The sequence below is a fragment of the Marmota marmota genome, unplaced genomic scaffold (assembly GCF_001458135.2).
Source record: "Marmota marmota marmota unplaced genomic scaffold, marMar, whole genome shotgun sequence".
NCBI classification, from domain to species: Eukaryota; Metazoa; Chordata; class Mammalia; order Rodentia; family Sciuridae; genus Marmota; species Marmota marmota.
The window spans coordinates 11,299,772-11,310,670 of record NW_025999990.1 but is presented as its reverse complement, the minus strand read 5'-3'; positions in this window follow the sequence as shown (position 1 = coordinate 11,310,670).

Below are 10,899 nucleotides of genomic sequence, written 5' to 3'. Positions count from 1 at the left end.
CCCTCTAACACCTACTGCCTCAGTGCTGAACATGGTCACTGCTGTGTGGACACGGAGACCAGAACACCTCATGGTGAGGGCCTCACAGAGGCAGCATTGATACACACTTGCCTGGACCCTACTCTTGGCTGTGTGGCTTACCTTCTCTGGGCCTCAGTATCTTATCTAAAAAAAAAATACCAACTCAATAGTGTAATTGAGGCTGCCATTATTTGATTAAAAAAATATTAAATTACCATGCATAGATTTTTGTATTTGGTCTTTAGATAAATAAAAATATTTACAAAAAAAAATTTAAAAAAAAACAAAATGAATTTTCTTTAATTATGTATTCATTATCAGGAATCCTTAATAGAATGTGTAGATGACTAATTGGAATTATGACCCTTAAGAGTACTTTCCAAATTGTCAATATAAAGAATACTGTCTTCAATATAATTGCTAATTGTGATATCTTTACTGAGTTCTCATTTTGAGAAAACTAATATTCTAAATAAATTATATGATGTCTCTCTGCTTATTTCAATATTTAATTAACCAGAAGGTCAAATTTGGGAGCTGTGCAGAAGAATTTGTAATTGCAAATGTAGTCTCATGTTTTAAATAGTGAAGAATGGGAGTGGAAGAAAGAAATGGAATCAGAGCTGGAATTCTGGTCATTTCCTGGGAAGGCTCATTGTGTATTATGTCTTTGTGACTGCAGGGTTTTTTTTGTTTTGTTTTGTGTGTGTGTGTTTCTTAAATTATGATTCAGGACCTTGTAGCTACTAAATTTTAGAAGTGAAAACCAAAGCCCATAAATTTCATGCATAATTGGGGAAAAAAGTACATTCGATTGTTTTTTTTAAACAAAACTGATAACGACATTATAAAATTTTATATTATTTTACTACCTCAAAACCCACTTTACAAACATGAGCTAATTAATCTTAGAAACTACCCCTACATGACATTATTATGATGATCTTTATTCCCTGCAGGGAGAATGGGAGATAACGTAATTAAATTATATATTTAATCAGGATCCAAGAGTCTTGGATATTAGTCTTCAATTTTAACTAATCATTGGACCATCATTTGGGTTTTTAAAAAAAAAAAGGAAAGAAAGAAGGAAAACTATTGGATGACCTTTTTTTTTTTTTTTTTTTTTTGGCCAATTATTCATTTCAGAACAGTCTGGTCATAAAAAGAATTCTAGCATTTTCTTGTCTTAATAAAACACTGTTGTCATGGAAATGTTTCAGTTCCCTCTGTCCTCCCTCCGGTTGCCTGCATCAGAACAGGCCATACACAAGCAGATTAGCTGAGGCCCAGGGAAGTCTTTGATGACGGGAGTAAAGTTTCTAACAGGCTCAATTACAGCCTTGCCAAAGTCCACTCCCCAGGAAAGGGAAGACAGAGTGAAAGGACTCTCCTGAGCCTCACTGTGCTCCCGGACAATGGCTGCTGCTCCCAACTGGCTTAGAGCTTTCCCTCCTTCCAAAACACATACACTAAGTCCATTGTGGCTTATTGTGCCAAAGTCTTATTTATCTTGATCAGCTAATAGAAATGAAGTCCCACTTACTAAGAATGAAAACCATGGTATCTCTCAGAGTCTGCTTCCCTCCAACACTGGGAGCTGACTGTGTCCCCCGTCCCCCCCCCCCCAGTTCAGGTCTGTTGCTTGCCCCTTATTTAATCAAATGATTTTGTTAACTGATACAGCCATTCATTTCATTCTGGCTGGGGGACCTGCCTGATGTATGATTTATAGTCACACTAGAAACATGCTCCTTAATTCCCTCAATAGAGGAGCTCCGCATCACATTCCAGGAATTTGTTTAAATCCAGTGGGGTGTAAAAGCAATTACAAAATTCGGCTTGGAGCAGGAATGTTTTATATCCTCTGCGAATCAGAAAAGGGGGATTGAAGGGTCTATCTTACGGGGTGCCTGGACCCAGGCTTCTTCCGCATGCTGTTGTTTAATTTCATTTTGATGTGGCGTTCTTCCCAGATCCTAGCTCTGTGTGGTTGGTTTCTTTTTTGCAAAACTAGAAAACCCAAGAAATGAGTTTTGTTTGGGATTTCCAAAACTACCCTGGAAGTGGATGCCATCCTGGGAGTGAGTGTGGAAATTGCAAGATGGGCTTTGAGACTAGGAGTCTAGAAAAATCCATCAGCTGCTCCCCGAATTTTCCTAATATTTGGGGAGGAAAGCTGTATGTTGGTGCTGGCTCATGGGCACGCGTGCACTTATAGCTGGTTTAGAGGTCCAGAAGCGAAGGATGAAAGGGACAGTATTTATTGAGAGAGAGAGAATGGGAGGGAGGGAGGAAGAGAGGGAAGGATGGATGGTTTGTTTAAACCAGGGGCATTAATAACATGATAAATCACTCATATAGTTCCTTTGATAATGCTGGAGTTGAAGGACAAGAACAAAGAGCTCGTCATACTAGGTCAGACTGCTGGCAAATACGCCAGTGTTCTGACAGCAGCACAAGTGGCCATGTCATGGAACACCACAATCATGCCTGTGGTGTCCACCTCAAGAGGTGAAAGGGCTGGAACTGAAATTCCCAACACACTAAGGGACTCAGTTGGTGTCCTCCCTAATGACAAATGCTGAGAACTCTCACCAAATCTGTTGCCTGCTGAATTAACTAAACATTTCCTTGACTTTATTTTATTCTGAGGTTCTATAACTCCTGGTGCTAACTTTCATAACCTTCTGTCTACAGTGTAAAATCTAAAAAAATTTAAGCTTCAGAGGTGGTTCTCTAACTTTGGTGTTCAGGAATTTAATGACCAGACTAAACTTGTTGCTCATGTGTATGGATGATTTTTATAAGCTCTTAAAAATTTAAGCTGATCTTCTATTTTTTCCAGGCTGTAGACTTTTGTCAGTGCTGGGGATGGAACCTAGGTCCCACACATGCTGGGCAAGTGCTCTCTCACTATATACCCCTAGTCTTAGATTCACCTTTTTTCAAGGGTTAGCCTTACGGAAAAACACATCTATATCAAGCTTTTACACAATGTAGCTATCAGATTTGGGGGAATGTGGTTGAGTGTGCATTATTAAGCACATCCTAAAATCTACTGAGTATCTGGAGTTTATAAACACAGTTTAGCCTTCAGCAGTACTGACTAATTCATTCACATAGCAGCCTGGGATGGTGAAGATTAGGGTTCGGCTTATGTGAATGTTTTCATTTTCTTTGCTGCAATGGGAAATGCATCCTGGAGGAAAGATCAACATGAGAGAGACATTTTTCTCTTCCAAATGAGCATATTTGAGTCATACAAGAGGTATTTGTCCTGCAGGGCCTTGTATCAACTGAGAAAGGAGGTGGGGGTGGGTGAGGCATGATGCCCTGAAGCAGGACAAGGACGACAGAGATCTTCAGGCCTGTTTGGCTGCAACACTGTTTGGGGCAATGCCATTTGGAACCTCCTTATCATCGTTTTGGAAATTAGATTACAATTCCATAGTGGCATTTGTCTGTATTAGTTTCTGATGGAACATCTATTCATTGAATAACTATCTAAGAGGTATTACCAAGTATGAGGCAAAGGCTCCAAGCTGGGGCTATAGTAGGAAACACACATGACCCACAGAGTCCCTGTCCTCCTTATGCTTCTAAGACAGAATGCCAAGGACTAGGTAATTTATAAATCATAGAAACTTATTTGACTCATGGGCTGGAAGCTGGGAGGGGCCCCCTCTGGTGAGGGCCTTCTTGCTGTGTCATAGCATGGCAGAAGTCATCACATGGAAGAGGGGACAAATCACTGTCACAACAACATTTATCTGTTTGTCACCTCTTAAAGCTCCCTCCTCTCCACACTCTTGCATCGGCAACTTCGTTTCCAACATACAAACTTTGGGGGACATGTTCAAATCTTTGAGCATTCCAAGGATAAAATTTGATGTTTCAGTCAAAAAACAGAACTCATTTTAACTCCACCCACCGCACTCTCTTTTCAACAACTAAGTTTAACAACTTAGTTCTCCTTACCCAACATCTCTGATGCCAGCCGTTCATGGTTTTTCTTTTAACTTTTCGGTCACTCCTTTTCACTTTCCTTCAGGAGGCATCTTCCAACCTGATTTCCCTGTCAAGCATCTCAAACATTCAAACTCATCCCATCCAGAGTTGCCCTGTCATTCACCATGCCACCCTCAGACCGCTGCTGCTAGCCCACTCCTCCTTCCAGGTTCTCTCTCTCTCTAGAATGGCATAATGGTCTGCTCCGTCAGCCACCCAGAAAATTGGGAGCCATCTTCAACAATCCCTTTTCCTCTACTCTCAGAACCTGTTTTCTGTTCTTATCACTCAGATCACCTTTCAGATATATCCTCATTTTTCTGCTCTCACTACCAGTATCTCGGTTCAAATTCCTCACCTGGGTTACTACAATGACCTGTGGATTACTGTGTTGTTTGGCTTCCCACTGCAGTGACAGAGTGCCTGAGAAAGTGACTTAGAAGGAGAAAAGGCTGATTCTGGCTCATGGTTTCAGTCCATAACCTGCCGGCTCCCCTGTTCCTGGGCCTGTTGTGAGGTGGAACATCATTGCAGGAAGCCTGTGGCAGAACAAAACTGCTCACTCATGGTGGCCTTCAAGGGCATGCCCCAGTGACCTAACTGCCTTCTCCCAGTAGTACCACAGGTTGGTGACCAAGCCTTCAACACATGGCCTTGGAGGAACACTTAAAATTTAAACCATCAGCCAGGTGGAGGGCACACACCCAGAATTCCAATTGCTCAGAGGTAGAGGTGGGAGGATCACAAGTTCGAGGCCAGCCTCCCAGTGAAACTGTCTCAAAATAAAAGATAAAAAAAGGCTAGGGTGTTGCTCAGTAGTAGATCACCTCTCATTTCAAGCCCCAGTACTAAAAAGAAGAAAAATTCAGATCATAACAATTACTCTGTGGTCAAAGTATCCTTTCTTTCTTCCTTCTTTCCTCCTTCCCTTCTTTCTCTCTCCCCCTCCCCCTCCCTCCCCTTGGTGGTGTTGGGAATCTAACTCAGGGCTTTGCTCATGCCAAGCATATGCTCCACCACTGAGCTCCACCCCAGCCAGAGTAGTCTTCCTAAAATGCACACTGGATCCTATCATCTGATATTGTCTTCTTAGGTGGGTCATTCCCATATGCAGCAAAGATGGCCCTAGTAACTTTAGATTTACCACCTCTTGCATTGTCTTAGAATCCCTCATGGAAAACCAAGCCATTTAAACCATAATTTCAGAAAAATCCAGCATGTAGTTCCTGTTGACCCTTTTGGGTTATATGACCATTCCTGAGCCAATCACTGTGTCTGGGGCTCTGGAACTCTGACTGACCAATCTTGGGCTAGGTGTTTATCTTCGGTGGATAGAGTTAGCCCCATCTAAATTGGATGGAGAATGAGGTTGGGTTGATACCCTCTCAGTAAAGAGGGACTTAGTTTGAGAAGGAAAAATGGAGAAGGCTGAGCAAGAGTAGCAGATTTGCTTTAAATCTTTTACTTTTTTCTTGAATGATTTATCGACATTTCTGCCTTACAGTTCCTTCATGTAGCTTCTCACTCAGACTTCATGTCTCTGATCATGTTGTGGGTACTGTCTGGAGTTTATCATGGGGATGGAAGAGTGGAGGGAGATGATGTGTTCAACTGAGAGCCTGCTGAATTTGGGCTGTCCGGGAGTGATTATGTGGTCTGTTAGATATTTATAGACACACAGAGAGGCTCAGAACAGAGGTCTGGGACAGAGATGGATATCTCGAGAGAAGATTATAGGAGACATCATAAAAGATGGAAAGAGAAAAGGGCCTAGCAATGAGGTCCTTTGAACTCATAGGCTGTAATGGAAACTGCATAGGAGAAGCCTGAAAGTTAATAAGGGAAACCAGGCAACTGCGGTGTCAGAGAGCCCAGGAAATATAGCAGAAAGTTTCCAAAGAAAGAAAGATCTCTGTGGTGGATGCCATTATAAAAAAAAAAAAAGATCAAAGAAGTATCCACCTGCTTAAGTGACATGCATGTCTTTGTTGAAGTTAATGAAAGAAATGTCAGTGGTGTGTTGGGGTGAGAACTGCATGGGAGGAGTAAGGGCATGAGTGGTGGTGAGACCGTGGAGACAGCATGTGGAGACACTGCACTGTGCAGAGAGGGGACATCAGGTGGTAATTAGAAGGGAATGTGGAGTCCAAGGAGGCCTTTAGCTTTCTTTCTTTTTTTCTTGTTGGAAGGCAATTTAAACATTGATGGAAAGGGCCCAGAGGGTAAGAAAGGGGATAACTGGAGGGAAGGGAGTCCAGGCTACCCAGCAATGGCCTGTATCTAATAGTAGAAGGAGCAGTTGGTCAGGGGTGTGGATGAAGACGGGCAGCCTGTTGGATTCTGTTTTCTCCTAGAACTGGGAAGCAAAATTGCCACTGAGAGTAAGAAGGAAGGAGGCCAGGAATAGGAGGGTCTGGTTGAGGCTGGTGACTGAATTCCCTGTGGGTGGAAACGGCTGGGTTCTTCTCTTTGCCTTAATAATTCTCAGCTACTCAGACTGAGGCTTGGATAAGCAGAAACAGCAAAGGACAGAGGGAAAAGTGGGTCAGGAGTCAATTATCAGAGAGGAACTGAAATGTTGAGGCTGTGGAATTTTAGCTAGATAAGGAGAGGGATGGAGTTAAGACCAAGAGGTCAGAGTTGGGTGGGGGCAGTGCTCTTGATGGTGTCAAAGAGCATGTGGGACCTGGTTGCAGTATGAGGAGCTGATGATCATAGGCACACTATTTGAATCACTGAATCTGGAGGTGGAACAGGTTGGAGTATTGTCTAGAATATGTGGAGAGAAGAGGAAGTCCTTAGAAATAAAGATGTCGAGGACCTGAGAAGTCAGGGGGCTGGGCGGTGGGCCACGTCTTAGTATATGTTCATTATATTCCAGGAGTTGGGGTGGACAGAATCATGGTGAAACAGGTACCATTCTTGGCTCAGTTCATGCATGAGGGAAGGAGGAGGATCTGTGGGTGGCAGTATGAAGGGCAACGGGCAGATCACAGGGTGCCAAAGAAGTGCTTTACAGTATTAAATGCAAGCTTTAATGAGAAATTTAAAATTGAAGGAAGAAAATGTATTTTTAATGTGCTGCAGTTCTAACAGAGTAATCAATGCTATAAAATAACAGAAGATTTCTGAGTTTTTAAAAAGGACTTGAGTTTACAAGATTATGAGAAATTTCCATTATCCTAAAAGCAGAGGGGATTTGTTTGCTCCATATTAACTGGAGGTGAGGCCTCACAGAACAGATCCAGAGGACCATGCAGAGTAAGTGGCCGTTAGCTAGCAGGGCTGGCAGGAATTACCTCAAAAGGTAACAAGGCCATTTCTTGGGCACTGTTTAAACCATGAGAAATTATGATTCCTCTAGCTTGGGTTTAGGAGAAAGGGAAAAAGAGGAGAAAAATCAGAGTTTTTCTTTTTTTGTTGTTGTTGTTTGGTTTCATTTGTTTATTTTGTTTTTTGTTAATTTTTTTTTTTTAAATCCATGACAGCAGTTGGTCTTAAAGTCTTTGTGCTGAACAGTCAGGAGTCTCCAGAGAATCTGAGTTTTCTTAGCCATTTCTTTCCATGCCCAGAAATTTGGCTTTCATTTGAATGCTTTTTGCCAGTCTTTGCAAATGCTAAGATAGGGTAGGTGGCTTGCATGTACAAGACTCAATGGAGTCAAAGTAGTTCTGTTTGTTCCAAAGTGCTTCTGAGGTCATTAGTTCTTTCCAATAAGCAACACTGCCATTCCCCAGCAGCTCTCCATTACAGCCGGCCCCAGGGAGTGTCAGGGCATTCACACCAGGAAACAGAGGCTGGGCGGTCTTGGTGGGAAACAGAACACCGAAAGCTGCTTGATCCTAGTACAGAAGGGAGTCTTGGCTCCTGATGTGTTTATCTCCCTTTCAATTCAGGATTCACACACTGAGCCCCTGCTTGGTTCCTTGAGTCTAGACTTCAGATTCCCTTAAACATTTAGGTGGGGGAGGAGTAAATGGGGAGTGGTAGGTCAAAGGGTATGAAACAGTGAATTATGTACAATGAATAAGTGAAAAGATCGAATGTACAACACGAGGGCTATCATTAATAATAGCCTATTGTATGCAGAATTTTGCTACCTGAGCTACTCTTGCTACAGGGGAAAAAATAGGTAATTACATGTCACGATGGATATGTTAATTTGCTTCACTATAGAAACCATTTTATTGTGTATATCCATCTTCTAACATCATGTTATATAACTTAAATATGCATGATAAAATTTAATTTTAAAAAAATCTAGTAGGTGAAATGGAAAAAACAGGAGCCCATTATCGTATAATCTCCCCAATTAATTCAAAACATTGCTATGGATAAGAAATTTTAAGAAATGTTGATAGCTGCTTACATCTGATACCCCAAGAGAAGAAGGCTCATAATCTCTCTTACATATTCTGTGTAGAATTTTCAAGTCTAGACAAAGGAAGTCATCTTTCTTTTTGTTTCATTCTTAGAACCTATAGTGGGCATCTCTTGTCCTGTGTGTTTGACACTCCTATTTCACTTGGAGACCTTTCCCTTCCTCGTGCCATATAGTGCTGTTGGGACTGTCAGCTACCCTACCCTGCCCTCTTCTCCCCCTTGCACAGGAAGGGACCTGTGACTCAGGCTGGACCTTCCTTGTTTGATAGACACCTCCTAAATTTTATTAAGGTCTAACTGACAAAACCCAACTCTCCTTATGCAGGGAGGATGAATGGCTTGGGCAGCACTTCCTATATTGAAAGAGTCAGACCCTAGAAGAAGCCAAGCAGAGATGTACAGGGCAAGAGACAGCCTGATAATATCGGTACTTATAGACTTGAACCCGTTTCCCCCTTTGCCTACAAACAAAAGCCCAGGATACACATGGTTCTGCATTCTGATTTGTTTCTTGTCTTGTTTGACTTAATATATCCTTGAGGTTACTCCATATCTGGGGAGAGCATCCTCATTCGTTTCTCTACTAGGTGGATGTACCAATAATTGATTCAGCTACTTTTCTCTTGATGGACATGTGGGGTTGCTTCCAATCTTTTGATGATTGAAATGCATATGTCACTTGATATTTTCCAGTGCAGATAGTCTTAGAAGTGGGATTGGTGGATTAGAGAGTAAATACTAGAGTAATTTGGTAGATGCAGACCAATTCCCCTCCAGAGGGATCGATGTATCAAAGTCTTCTTTTCCTGCGATTTTGCCAACAGGCTGTGTTGTCAAACCCTTGGCTTATTTTCTCTCCTTTAGCTTAATCCTGTCCTTTCAAGTTTTGCCCTCCTTGGAAAGGCAAATCAGCTGCTCCATCCATGGTCCTGACTTGATAGAACCGTGGAACATTCATAAAAGATGTATTCAGAAAGACCCTGGTGAACAAAAGCTAGAGTCTATGAGTAATCATGGGTGTTCAGGTTCCCACTGGGCATAATCACTGATACTGAAAGAATGGCTCATAGAACTAGAATATTCCACCCTAAAAGGAGTAAGAGTAGTGAGGGAGGGCTGGGTGGTGGTGGTGGATGACAGAACAAAGGTCTGCATTTGAGGATAGGGATGAAAAACCTTGGAGAGAAAAACCTAGGATTGTCCCCTCCTCCGTTAGATGCAGGGTTGCTTTGGTTTGTTTTGGGTGATAACTTATAAGTGGTGAAGCCTCCCATGGAAATGCAGGACTCCCAGCATGTCAATGCTCTTTCTCTTCTAGAATATTTATATTCTGGGGAATAAACAGTCCCAATGCTCCTTCCTTGACTCTTCTCCCAGCCTACAGCAGGAAGTCCTTTCCTATCACCAATGGCCTCTTTGGCACTGTGAGTTGAGTTCTTTAATGACTTTGCCCTGGTCTTCCTGATTTTGATGCAATAATAATGCATAGGGAATCCTTCAGATGCTTACCTTTAAATTTTATTAGTAGAGTAATGAAAAGTTCTAGAATGAAAACACATTTTTTTAACCTTTTAGATTAAGTAGACATTTTTTCAAGTTAATAATGGAGTTATTATTTTAAAACAAATAATCAATGAACTCATTAAGATTGTTAATTCGAGCAGCTGTTCTAGAATTTCTACCACAGAGTTGAAGGGCATCATTTATTTTGCTTCTGGAAAGTGTAAATGCAAAGGACATAGAAAAACGCCAATCATTCCTTTTTTCTACCAAAAATTTTTCAGACTCAAATCCTAGAGCATTTGTGGTGTCCAGAAAAGCAAAGACTGAACTCTAGCATCACACTTGTGTGGCAGCTGAATACCAGCCTCCAAAGACATCCAGTTTCTAATCCCAGGAACCTGTGAATTCACCCTTGAAGAATTCAGCAGAGGGCTGGGGCTGGGGCTCAGTGGCAGAGCACTTGCCTCTTACGTGTGAGGCCCTGGGTTCGGTCCTCAGCCCTACATAAAAATAAATAAACAAAATAAAGATATTATGTCCATGTATAACTAATAAATAAAGAAAGAAAGAAAGAATTCAGCAGATGTGATTAAGTTAGGTCTGTCGATGGAGAGGTCATCCCAGATTATCTGGGTGGATCCTAGATGTCATGACAAGTGTCCTTATTAAAGGGAGGCAAATGTCTGACTGGGAATAGAGGGCAGGTGATATAATTGTCTTTGTGGAAGGGAATTTGAAGAAGTTGTTGGCTTTGAAGATGAAGGGAGAGGCCATGGGCCAAGGAATGAAAGGCATTCAGCCCCAGAAGCTCAAAAAGTCAAGAACACTGATTCTCCCTTGCAGCTGCCACGGAGGACACAGCACTTTGGTTTGGGCCTAGTGATGCTGATTTAGAACTTCTGGCCTCTAGAACTGCAAGTAACCTTCTCCTCCTCCTCCTCCTTCTTCTTCTTCCTCCTCCTCCCCCTCCTCCTCCTCCTC